This window comes from Lissotriton helveticus, chromosome 1_1, assembly GCF_964261635.1.
Source record: "Lissotriton helveticus chromosome 1_1, aLisHel1.1, whole genome shotgun sequence".
Classification (NCBI taxonomy): Eukaryota; Metazoa; Chordata; class Amphibia; order Caudata; family Salamandridae; genus Lissotriton; species Lissotriton helveticus.
In genome coordinates this window covers 506124701-506134637 of record NC_136057.1, presented here as the reverse complement: position 1 = coordinate 506134637, position 9937 = coordinate 506124701, and the positions used below count along the sequence as shown (strand labels likewise).

At 44.3% G+C, this 9937-nt stretch overlaps 1 long non-coding RNA gene across 1 annotated transcript in view; it reads right to left on the bottom strand.

Annotated features, from left to right (window-relative positions):
- Positions 1–315: 315 nt before the first annotated feature.
- Positions 316–9937, bottom strand: part of LOC144769975 (uncharacterized) — a 330455-nt gene continuing 320833 nt past the window's right edge. Inside the window, exons 4-5 of the long non-coding RNA XR_013598767.1 lie at positions 3365–3502; positions 316–918 (exon numbers count right to left, since the gene is read on the bottom strand). This is a non-coding gene — a long non-coding RNA (uncharacterized LOC144769975). The remainder of the gene's footprint in view (positions 919–3364; positions 3503–9937) is intronic.

The window sequence follows — 9937 nt, the reverse complement described above, 5'->3', positions numbered from 1 at the left end:
TGGTTGTAGGCCATATATGTGACGATAAATGTGTGTGAGTAAGGTCTGTAGATAAGTAGGACAATCTGTGTATCATGTAGAAAGCATGGCTAAACACCCACTAATGTAGACTTACATACATTGAATCCAGCATATATAATTAGCAACACAAGAGAGAGATGGCGTTCAAGAATAATATGTATGTTTTAGGAAATTAATTAAATTTTAAAAATTGTCCATTGAAAGGGGACTAAGGAAATCAAATAAAATTTTCAGGAAGAATGGGCAAGGGAACTTGGAGGGGGTTGGGCAAAATAAAAAAAACAAGTCAGGAAGCATCTGAGGAACCAGTTTATGTACATGGGCTAAATGAAAAGTCCACAGTCCAATCATAGTCCAGTCACTGGTCATCCTCAATGTCCTCCTTCTCACAATGTGGAGAACGTCTGCTCCTCTGGACACTTCCTGGCTGTACGGTGCATGGCCAGATACCCCACAGGAGCAGGAAACATGAGGGGTATGACGGGTACCAAGGGCAACAGTGAGGGAAGATGCACTGGGAGATACAACTACAGTGGTCTAGGTAGGTTGTTGGGCCAACGCATACAATATAAATATGACTCCATCACCAAGGAAGTGATGGAGGCATTGATGATGGCCATTTGGGAACACCATTTCCAAGTTAAGTTTTTGTGGGCCAGGGGTGGAGCCACATTCTTCCTCCCCTGGATGGCTGACTGGATGTGTCCCTGTGAATGTCCTCTCCCTTCAGTCTCTTCTGCTCCCACCTGGGCTGTTACTTTAGCTGTTGAATGCTCCATCGGGTGGGCGCACTACCCCTGCCAGATGGTTCATGTCCCTCCTCCTCATCCTCACTGGTGGAATCCAGAGGACATGCCAGCTGAAGTGAGGATCTCCTACTCTGCCCCTGGGCCTGTCCTGTTTAAAATTGAAAGCAAACAATTATGTAGTTGGTGTACAATTAATAACAAGCATGAGACTGCGTAAAGCAAGTGCTGACTTTGTACTTCTTTGATCTCACTAAACAATTATATGTTTCTAGGGCCCAGAAGTATGTATACTATCAATCTAATGTCCAGATATTACTCACACAATAACATCTTTCTCAATTTAGGTCAATATACTCATTAGTGTTTACTAACCCTCATCTTCAGCATTAGTGCAATGTGAGTTTTCTGACATTGAAACATAGGTATCTTCCAATGTAAGTCTACAAGTGGAGATGGGACACAGCCTGGATGGATCTATACACACCTACAAGTGGATCCAGGATTATCCTATAATGTGCAGTCTAAGCAGACTTACATTTACTATCAAATATCATTTGTTGTGTAGCATAGTGAAACACAACATACATGCAAAATTGGGTGCACATATACAAACAAGGCCTTGGATATGACCTTTGCAAACATGCAATTCTAAATATTGGAAAATCCCTTGACAACAATGGACACTCTACACGGCAAGTGCCACATTTAGCATGGCAAGACTAATTTGTTTGTGCTGTACACTGGTAATCACATGTGCATAGTTAGTACAGCTACCTAGATATTTGAAAGTAGCAGGAGCGGCCCATGCAGGTAAGAGCGGTGGGGCAGGGTTTAATTTTCTCTCATCGTCGTCTGTCGAGTCCCCCCACCCTCCCCACCTCTCTTATCTGCACGAGCCGCTCCTGGAAATGACATACTGCCACTGTTGAAGTGATGTGTGTGTTTCATCCCCCTTTGATATATTTGTAACATTTGGAGTGAGAAAAGTATCACAAAGTCTCCCTTTACTTCATGAAACATACATATAATATTTTACCTGGAAAGAAATACACACAAAAAGAATACATGATACAGCATCCAACACTCAAACCGCTCTCATACCAACACCGGACATTGTCCTAGCCACTCCTTCACCATTGCATTCAAATTTTATAAGGACCTTAGTACACTAGTAATGATGATGTATAGTGGGCTAAGGTGGGGCCTCTGTGAATGAGACTTGTGGGACAGGCGCAATGAGTCCTGGGCATTAATTCAGGCCCAGAGTTGCAGGTCCTCCTAGCGCTTGCAATACATCTGGGTTTGCCGATGTTACACGCCCACTACACTGCAGCGCACTAATTTATTTGTGCTGTACACTAGTAATCACATGTGCATAGTTAGTACAGCTACCTAGATATTTGAAAGTAGCAGGAGCGGCCCATGCAGGTAAGAGCGGTGGGGCAGGGTTTAATTTTCTCTCATCGTCGTCTGTCGAGTCCCCCCACCCTCCCCACCTCTCTTATCTGCACGAGCCGCTCCTGGAAATGACATACTGCCACTGTTGAAGTGATGTGTGTGTTTCATCCCCCTTTGATATATTTGTAACATTTGGAGTGAGAAAAGTATCACAAAGTCTCCCTTTACTTCATGGAACATACATATAATATTTTACCTGGAAAGAAATACACACAAAAAGCATACATGATACAGCATCCAACACTCAAACCGCTCTCATACCAACACCGGACATTGTCCTAGCCACTCCTTCACCATTGCATTCAAATTTTATAAGGACCTTAGTACACTAGTAATGATGATGTATAGTGGGCTAAGGTGGGGCCTCTGTGAATGAGACTTGTGGGACAGGCGCAATAAGTCCTGGGCATTAATTCAGGCCCAGAGTTGCAGGTCCTCCTAGCGCTTGCAGTACATCTGGGTTTGCTGATGTTACACGCCCACTGCACTGCAGCGCACTGCAATATCTTGCCAGAATCTGCACCCTGCACAGAAACAAAATAATGCAGAGGAATAAATAAATAAAGAACTCAGATACTAACTACAGGTGCACTATCAAAGAAATATGTTATCTGTTTTTAAAATTATATCAAAAAAGCACATAAACATATACATAAATGTATACATACATATACATTTGCAACTCCTTCCTAAATACGGTTGCTAATCACAAACAGAGGAGATTCCTTCCAAAAGCAATCCGAAGAAAGAGGTAGTTCAATACAGACTAGAAGGGGTAAATCAACCCTCCACATATTAGAAGAAGTGTGTATTTAATTTTCTTATACATCAATCTTAGTCTATCGGACTCCACCGAGCTGTAGGGTTGGCGCGTTTCAGCCCATTGATTCAGGCCTCATCAGGACAAGGGTAAATAGAATACACTACCTCTTGATGGGGAAAGTCCAATGCTCGGTATAGGTACTAAAGGAATACCCTCTATAGTGTCTTTGTGATGACACTATTCTCGGTAAATCAATAAATGATAAATCTGTAGTACGGAGTGTAGAACACTGGTCTGTAAATGAAAGTGACAGCTAATGAAAACACATACGCAGAAAAGGTATCTGAAAAATCGGGGAACAACATCCACTTACAGCCGCTCTCCAAGAACTGCTCCAGTAGGAGCGACGAGCACACAGCAAAACAACGTCCGGATAGCTGTTACTTCCTGACGCTGTCTGTGGTGCTGGGTATCCGGTCACGTGATGCGTGGCAGAGATTACGCAGTTGAGCTGAAACCCAAAGATTTTATACAGAAAATGACAAACAGGTACAAAAAAGCAGGAAGTTCAAGTACAGGAAGTTTCAGAGAGCTATTGTGTGGTCATTCTGAGCCATCCTCACCTACAAGTAAGTTCCTCTGCCATCCTGCTGCTCTGTATATCTAGCCTGCCCCTAACATGGCTCAAGGCTTTGAGGACAAAGTACCCACTTTCAGTGAAATTGAATTGAAACTACTAATTGAGGTGGTGCTTGATAAGTTCCCTCAGCTTTATGAGGGACCAGAGGAACAGCTGAGTAAAGCATTGCATAGCCAAATCTGGAGACATTTCTCTGCGTGCTGCAGTGCAGTGTCTGTTTACTTGCAGCAGCCCAAGATGTACCCTAAGTGCCAGGTGGATGTGTAACAACATTAAAAGCTTGATCAGGGCCAGCCACTCCTTAACAAACATCTCAAAAAGTACCTGAAAGTTTTCATGAGACAATGACATATGATAGTAGGGGGGCATTAGACCTGCATGTGTGATGCATTCATTCCTCTCAATACAAAATGCCTAGCCTTTTTGAGTCGGCCCTTATTTGGATGCATTAAGGAGTATGAGCATAGAACATTGCCAAGTTTGCCAAGTCCATGTGTGACGTACTGCTCTAGTCCAGGTTTTTTCTTTGCATTCTGGCACTTTCCGTCTTCTTTTTTCAATAGTAAAAATGGACTACAAGTCCCAGATTTCAAAGAAAAAACTGATGGCCTGGAGTGGCAAGTAACTGAAATTTGGCAGCTACGAGCATAGGTAATCAATGTCAGTACACAGGCCCACTTGAACCATGGTGCAAGTATGACAGACATATGGACACACTGCTACATGAGTTGCAGCACACACAAATGCAAGGGGTCTGATTCACAAAGAGCCTCCAGACTCGTGGTGGAGGCCCACAGTCATGGGAAAGTCTGCACGATTGTGGTTGAATCTCAGCAATGAGAGTTCTCATTGCAGAGATCTTGCCTCAAGTGCGGAGGCTTCCCCATGACAAAGGGGCCTCCCCCACAAGTGCGGAAGCCCTTTGTGAATCAGGCCAAATATATTTTTAATACCTGTACATTCATATGTTTCATGCTGCAAATCATAAACACAACTCCACATAGAGGCTTACCATTGGCATTCAGTGTCAGAGTATATCACATATGCAACATGTAGAATGAAGGAGTGTGTAGTAATGTTACTATGGTATCTTGCTAGCCATTATAATACAAAATAGGTAAACAGTAGACTATGGGCAAAGAAGTACTGAACATTCCTACTCTCACTAAGTCAGCACCACAACTACTGTGTCTCAGAGACCAACATTACATTTCTATTGTAATACTGTCCAGGGAGGTCTCACACAGGCAGTGACATTAAATCCCCTAAGGCAATAGAGTCTTTGAGGCGTTGTCCACAGTAATCACTGACATGTGCACAAAATGTGTTGCATGGCCAATCTTTTGATTCTTGACAGCAGCTGTTGTTTACATACATTTTGCATTGGCTTACAGAGTAGTCTTATGATTTGAATTTGTCGACAGAGTGTTAGATGTACAACAAGCATCATTGACCAAAGACTGTGAAACCATATAAAGGCCGTAACACAACAGGTTGCTCAAGAGAAGAAATGTCAACCAGCTGGTCACGCACTTGCATACCCTGCCCCCTGTTTTGTACAATGGCCCTGTTCCCTGGATTCAGACCTAGATGAGGTTACAGAGGTATGTGTAAGCCATGATTTACTGCAATGTTGTGCAATACACAACAGGCTACTATTATCTTGCACACAACTTCAAGGGGTGTACAGCAGCACCCACCGTATGCTCGACAGTGGCGTCACAAGGGGGGTGCGGGGGTGCGGACCGCACCGGGTGACACCCCACATGGGGTGACACCGTGAACCTGCCTCTCGAAGACTTCTGAAATATGGCACCTGAAGGCAGGAGCAGACGTAAGGAGAGAGCACCATAAACCTGTCAAATACAGGAGCGACACAGAAGATGAGGAGATGCAGGCAGAGGCTTTCTGGTGCCAAGCACCGGTGTTGTATAATATCTGGTATCCCCTTGGGATCGTGTATCCCCTTCACTTCGGCCGTCTTCGGAGAATTCTCTCAGCCCGGGCAGTATCAGACAGAAGCAGTCGATCTCTGCTCGGGCTGAGCGCGGGGATACACGATCTCACGGGATACCAGACAGGCTCACACTATAAATTATCTGACTTTTTCTTTAATACTGCACAGAAGACAGAAAGCAAGTCACAAGTAGTGCAAAGACGGAAAGGTTAAATAAATGAAAATAATATGCGTACACAAGAATGTTTATTGTCCAAGCAAATCGCAACTAGCACAAACAAAGAAAGGTGAAATTAATCAAAATTAAATAAATGCATTAAATAAATGCACACACGGAGTCGGAGTGAATGAATGGAATTTTTATTTTTTAAACAAATCGCAAGTAGTACAAAGAAGTAAACGTAAAATAACCCAAATTAAACATATTCATGGGGTCGGAGTGGAAGAATGGAATTTTTATTTTCTAACCACATCGAAAGTAGTACAAAGAAGGAAACGTAAAATAAATAAAAATTAAACATATGCATGGAGTCAGAGTGGAAGAATGGCATTTTTATTTTTTAAGCAAATCACAAGCAGTACAAAGAAGGAAACGTAAAATAAATAAAATTTAACATGTATGGAGTCTGAGTGAAAGAATGGAATTTTTTAAGTATATCTCAAGTAGTACAAAGAAGGAAACGTAAAATAAGTAAAATTTAAACATATGCCTGGAGTCTAAGTGAAACAATGGATTTTTTATTTTTAAAGAGTTGGAATCACATTGTAAATTAAAACATGAGGAGAGAGAATGACAGAAGAGGTAACACAGCTGCCAAGGTTTTCAATTGCCTTGTGTGACATTCTCATAATTTCAGTGTAATTATGAGTCACATTTCAAAAACGGCGAGTGACTTTCTTGCCAGCAAAGTCAAGTGATAAAGATGAGGCAAGCATATAAATATCAGAAATTACACCAATTTCACCAATGAGAAACTCTAAGAAGTTCTTAAAATTACTGCAAAGCACCAGACATGGAAGGACACCTAGTTCTTGCGAGCCGCCCCAGACAGCATCACGGGCATTGGCAAGGCTCAGAAGAGTGAGGCACACACCTTACAGCCAGCCAGGATGCTGTTTGTTTCAAAGACTGTACGGTTTAATCAATTTCAAATTAAAATGATAACTAAGGAGTGCAGTTGAGCGGTGTGAGCCCGGTTGGCACGCCACTACCTGCTCCACCCGCAGCACCAGATCCCACCAGCAGGCTGCAGCTGTACCAGAGCTTCTGAAAACACCAGGTTGCTGGCCATGCTGAAAGTTGGACTGGCACCATTATCGCTGCCCCTCACTTCCATAACCAGGTAACAAGTTGTCGATGCTAGGGGACGGACTCACTCCGCTAGGCAGGCGCAAACAGACTGAGGATCTAGGGAGGCCGCATCCATCCTGGTGATTGCTCCCTAGGGCTCAGCTTCCAGCTTGTTTATGTGTAGGCCGAACTCATTTGCGGCAGTCTCGTGTGCAGGGGTGTGCCCGGGCAGTCCTATGTGAAAGGGAAGTATGGAAGCGGGGGTGCTGGGTAGAGAGTGGGCGAGTGTATGGGTTTCTCTGGTGTTTTTAGAGGGTGTGGGGGAAAGATTCCAAGTGTAGGCAGGTATCTCAGGCAGGGACCCTTACTTCTTGTGTCGCTACAGATAACTGCTATTTATTTGCTGTAAAGCGCCGGGGGTGCAGCATGCCATATGCGGGGTTAGGTGCTAAGTGCAGACCCCTTCATCCCTGTGACTCCCATTACCTGCTGAGTGCGTGAGTATAATCCCTAACTTGTTTTTCTGGCCTGCTCTGTGGGAATTCAAGAACAAACCGATTGGGGAAGCTAGTACTGGCCCTTGTTAAGTGAGATTAAGTTTCAAGGTGGGGGCACAGGTTCCCTTACCTGCTTCCGGTGTAGGCACACTCTCTCCCTCCTGGATGCTGCTGTCTTCGGAGTCGGCTGCAGCCGTGCTCCTCTAGGAGTCGAGTTGACGACTCCTTGCCGGCTGCGCCACAACAAGCAATCTGAGATGAGCTCAGTGCTGCCTATCAGATACCACCAATCCTGCGGCTGTCTGTACTGGGACGGGACTGGCCGCGTGTTAAAAGACTGTCACAGTATTCCATGACTGTCGAGTTTTCTGCTTGCACCGTGCTGGCTCGCCAAAATATAAAGAGAGTGAGTCTCTTGATAGAAGCTATGGGCCATAATTTTAACCCTGACTGTGAGGTGACGAGTCACACAGTAAACCTGAATGGATTGCCGGTGTCAAGGGGAAGTGAATAAACCTTCTTACATTGTAGCCTCTGCTCTCAGCCTGCTTAAGATAGCCTAGTCACGAGCTGAGCCAGCCGCCCCAAGCCTGCGCAAGCAATGCAGACCGTGAACTGCAACCCGGATTTCAGTTTCTAACAGAGCACTAATAGCACTCTGGATTGACACTGAGGCGCTTCAAATGCATAATTTTCCATTTCAGTGCGGTGATGCGGACTACCACATTGAAATGCGTTAGTCTAACGCCTGATGCGTGGTACTTGCCAGAGCTGAGGGAAACAATGGCAGAGATTAGAAAACCTAAAAGGATAAAACTCATCAATATGGGAGAATTATTAAAGTGTGAGGGATAGAAAAAAGGCAATGGGAAAAAGCAGGATAGGAAAATGGAGAAATAAAACATTTCCGATTATATTTTATTTTATTGATTTATTTTATTTTTAGTATTATCTATAGCGCGAACATGACCCAATCATGGGTGTCCGAGCCCTTTACAGTTCCGCCACAAACAGGTTCGATCACAGTTTACACATTTACAACTAATTAGCATCTTCAGTCTTACTAGGCAACCACTAGGGTTATAGTAGTAAATGTCATGACATACTGGAGAGGTGTTGTGCAGTGGCCAGTGCACCGTACTTCGGAGCACAGGGTTCACGGTTTTATCCCTGGCTCCAGTGGCAGCTCAGCACCATGTGACTCTGGGCAATAGCTCACTTAATTTTCACGACGGTCCCCAGTGCCTTGAGACCCGTAAGGGTGAGTAGTTCGTGCTTTACAAATACAGATTTCTATTTATTTTTTTACTTGCATATAAAAAGTAATATAAAATGTAATATCCTTTCTAAAGAAAACATGGTTTCAGAACTGGATGCACAGTTACTGATACAGATTAATAACCATGTGGCTTGATAGAGGTATCTTCATTAGCTATCATCCTTGAATCTTGCTTGGGACTTGGGTATCCATGCCGGTCTGACTGAGGTCCATAGGTGAGACTCGATGAAAACACAATGGGCCAGATGTAGGTAGGCGAATACCGGTCGGTAACGGGCCAAAATCGGTAAAATCGTCCGTTACCGACCGGAATTTTGAAAACGGGATGTAGGTGTCAAAAAAGTACCGAATCGGAAATTATGAATCGGTAAAATACCGAATCTGTATTTACCGATAACATATTTACCGAATCGGTATTCACCGACACCTTATTTACAGAGTCCTTATTTACCAAATCGGTAACTAAGAAATCGGAAAAAATGCCCATCGAGATGTAGGAAAGGAAAAAAATACCGATTTCAACAAAATTCGGTATTTAAGAGTCGGTAATTACCATGGACTGAAAGCAGGTGGTAACCAGGTGCAGGCTATAAAAAGGGCCCAAAATGCAACACTGTTGGCAAAAGGGCGGCACTCTATGTGATTGCGAGGAGCGCGAAGGCTACAGGCTGCAGGTCAGAGGGTATGGCAAAGGGAGAAGCAGGTGTACAGGCAGAGGATCACTCTGTTCCAATTGACTGAGCCTGAGATACTCCCGAGGTACAGGCTGCACCCCAGGACCATCATGGCCCTAATAAGGGACCTCCACCCATACCTGGATCATCCAACACCCAGGGCCCACGCCATCCCTCCCCATGTCCAAGTGCTGTGTAGCATACACCTGCTTGCCTCTGGGAGCTACCAGAGTGTGATAGCTGCAGTATGAGGTGTATCCCAGAGCTGTCTGTCCCGTTTTTTCAGGAAATTCCTGGATGTCATAACTCAGAGAATGGGACATTACGTACAGTTCCCTGACACACCTGCGGAACTTGCCAAAACTAAAACAGACTTCTATGTACTGGCACACTTCCCGCATGTGATAGGCTGCATTGATGGCACCCACATTCCCCTATGCCCACCTGCAGCCACCGAACACATATACAGAAACCGTAAGATGACGCACTCCATCAACGTGCAGGTGATATGCAATGCAGGTAACATCATCACAGACATAGTTGCCAAATTCCCTGGCAGCACGCACGACTCATACATATTCCAGAACAGCGGAATATACACCAGGCTA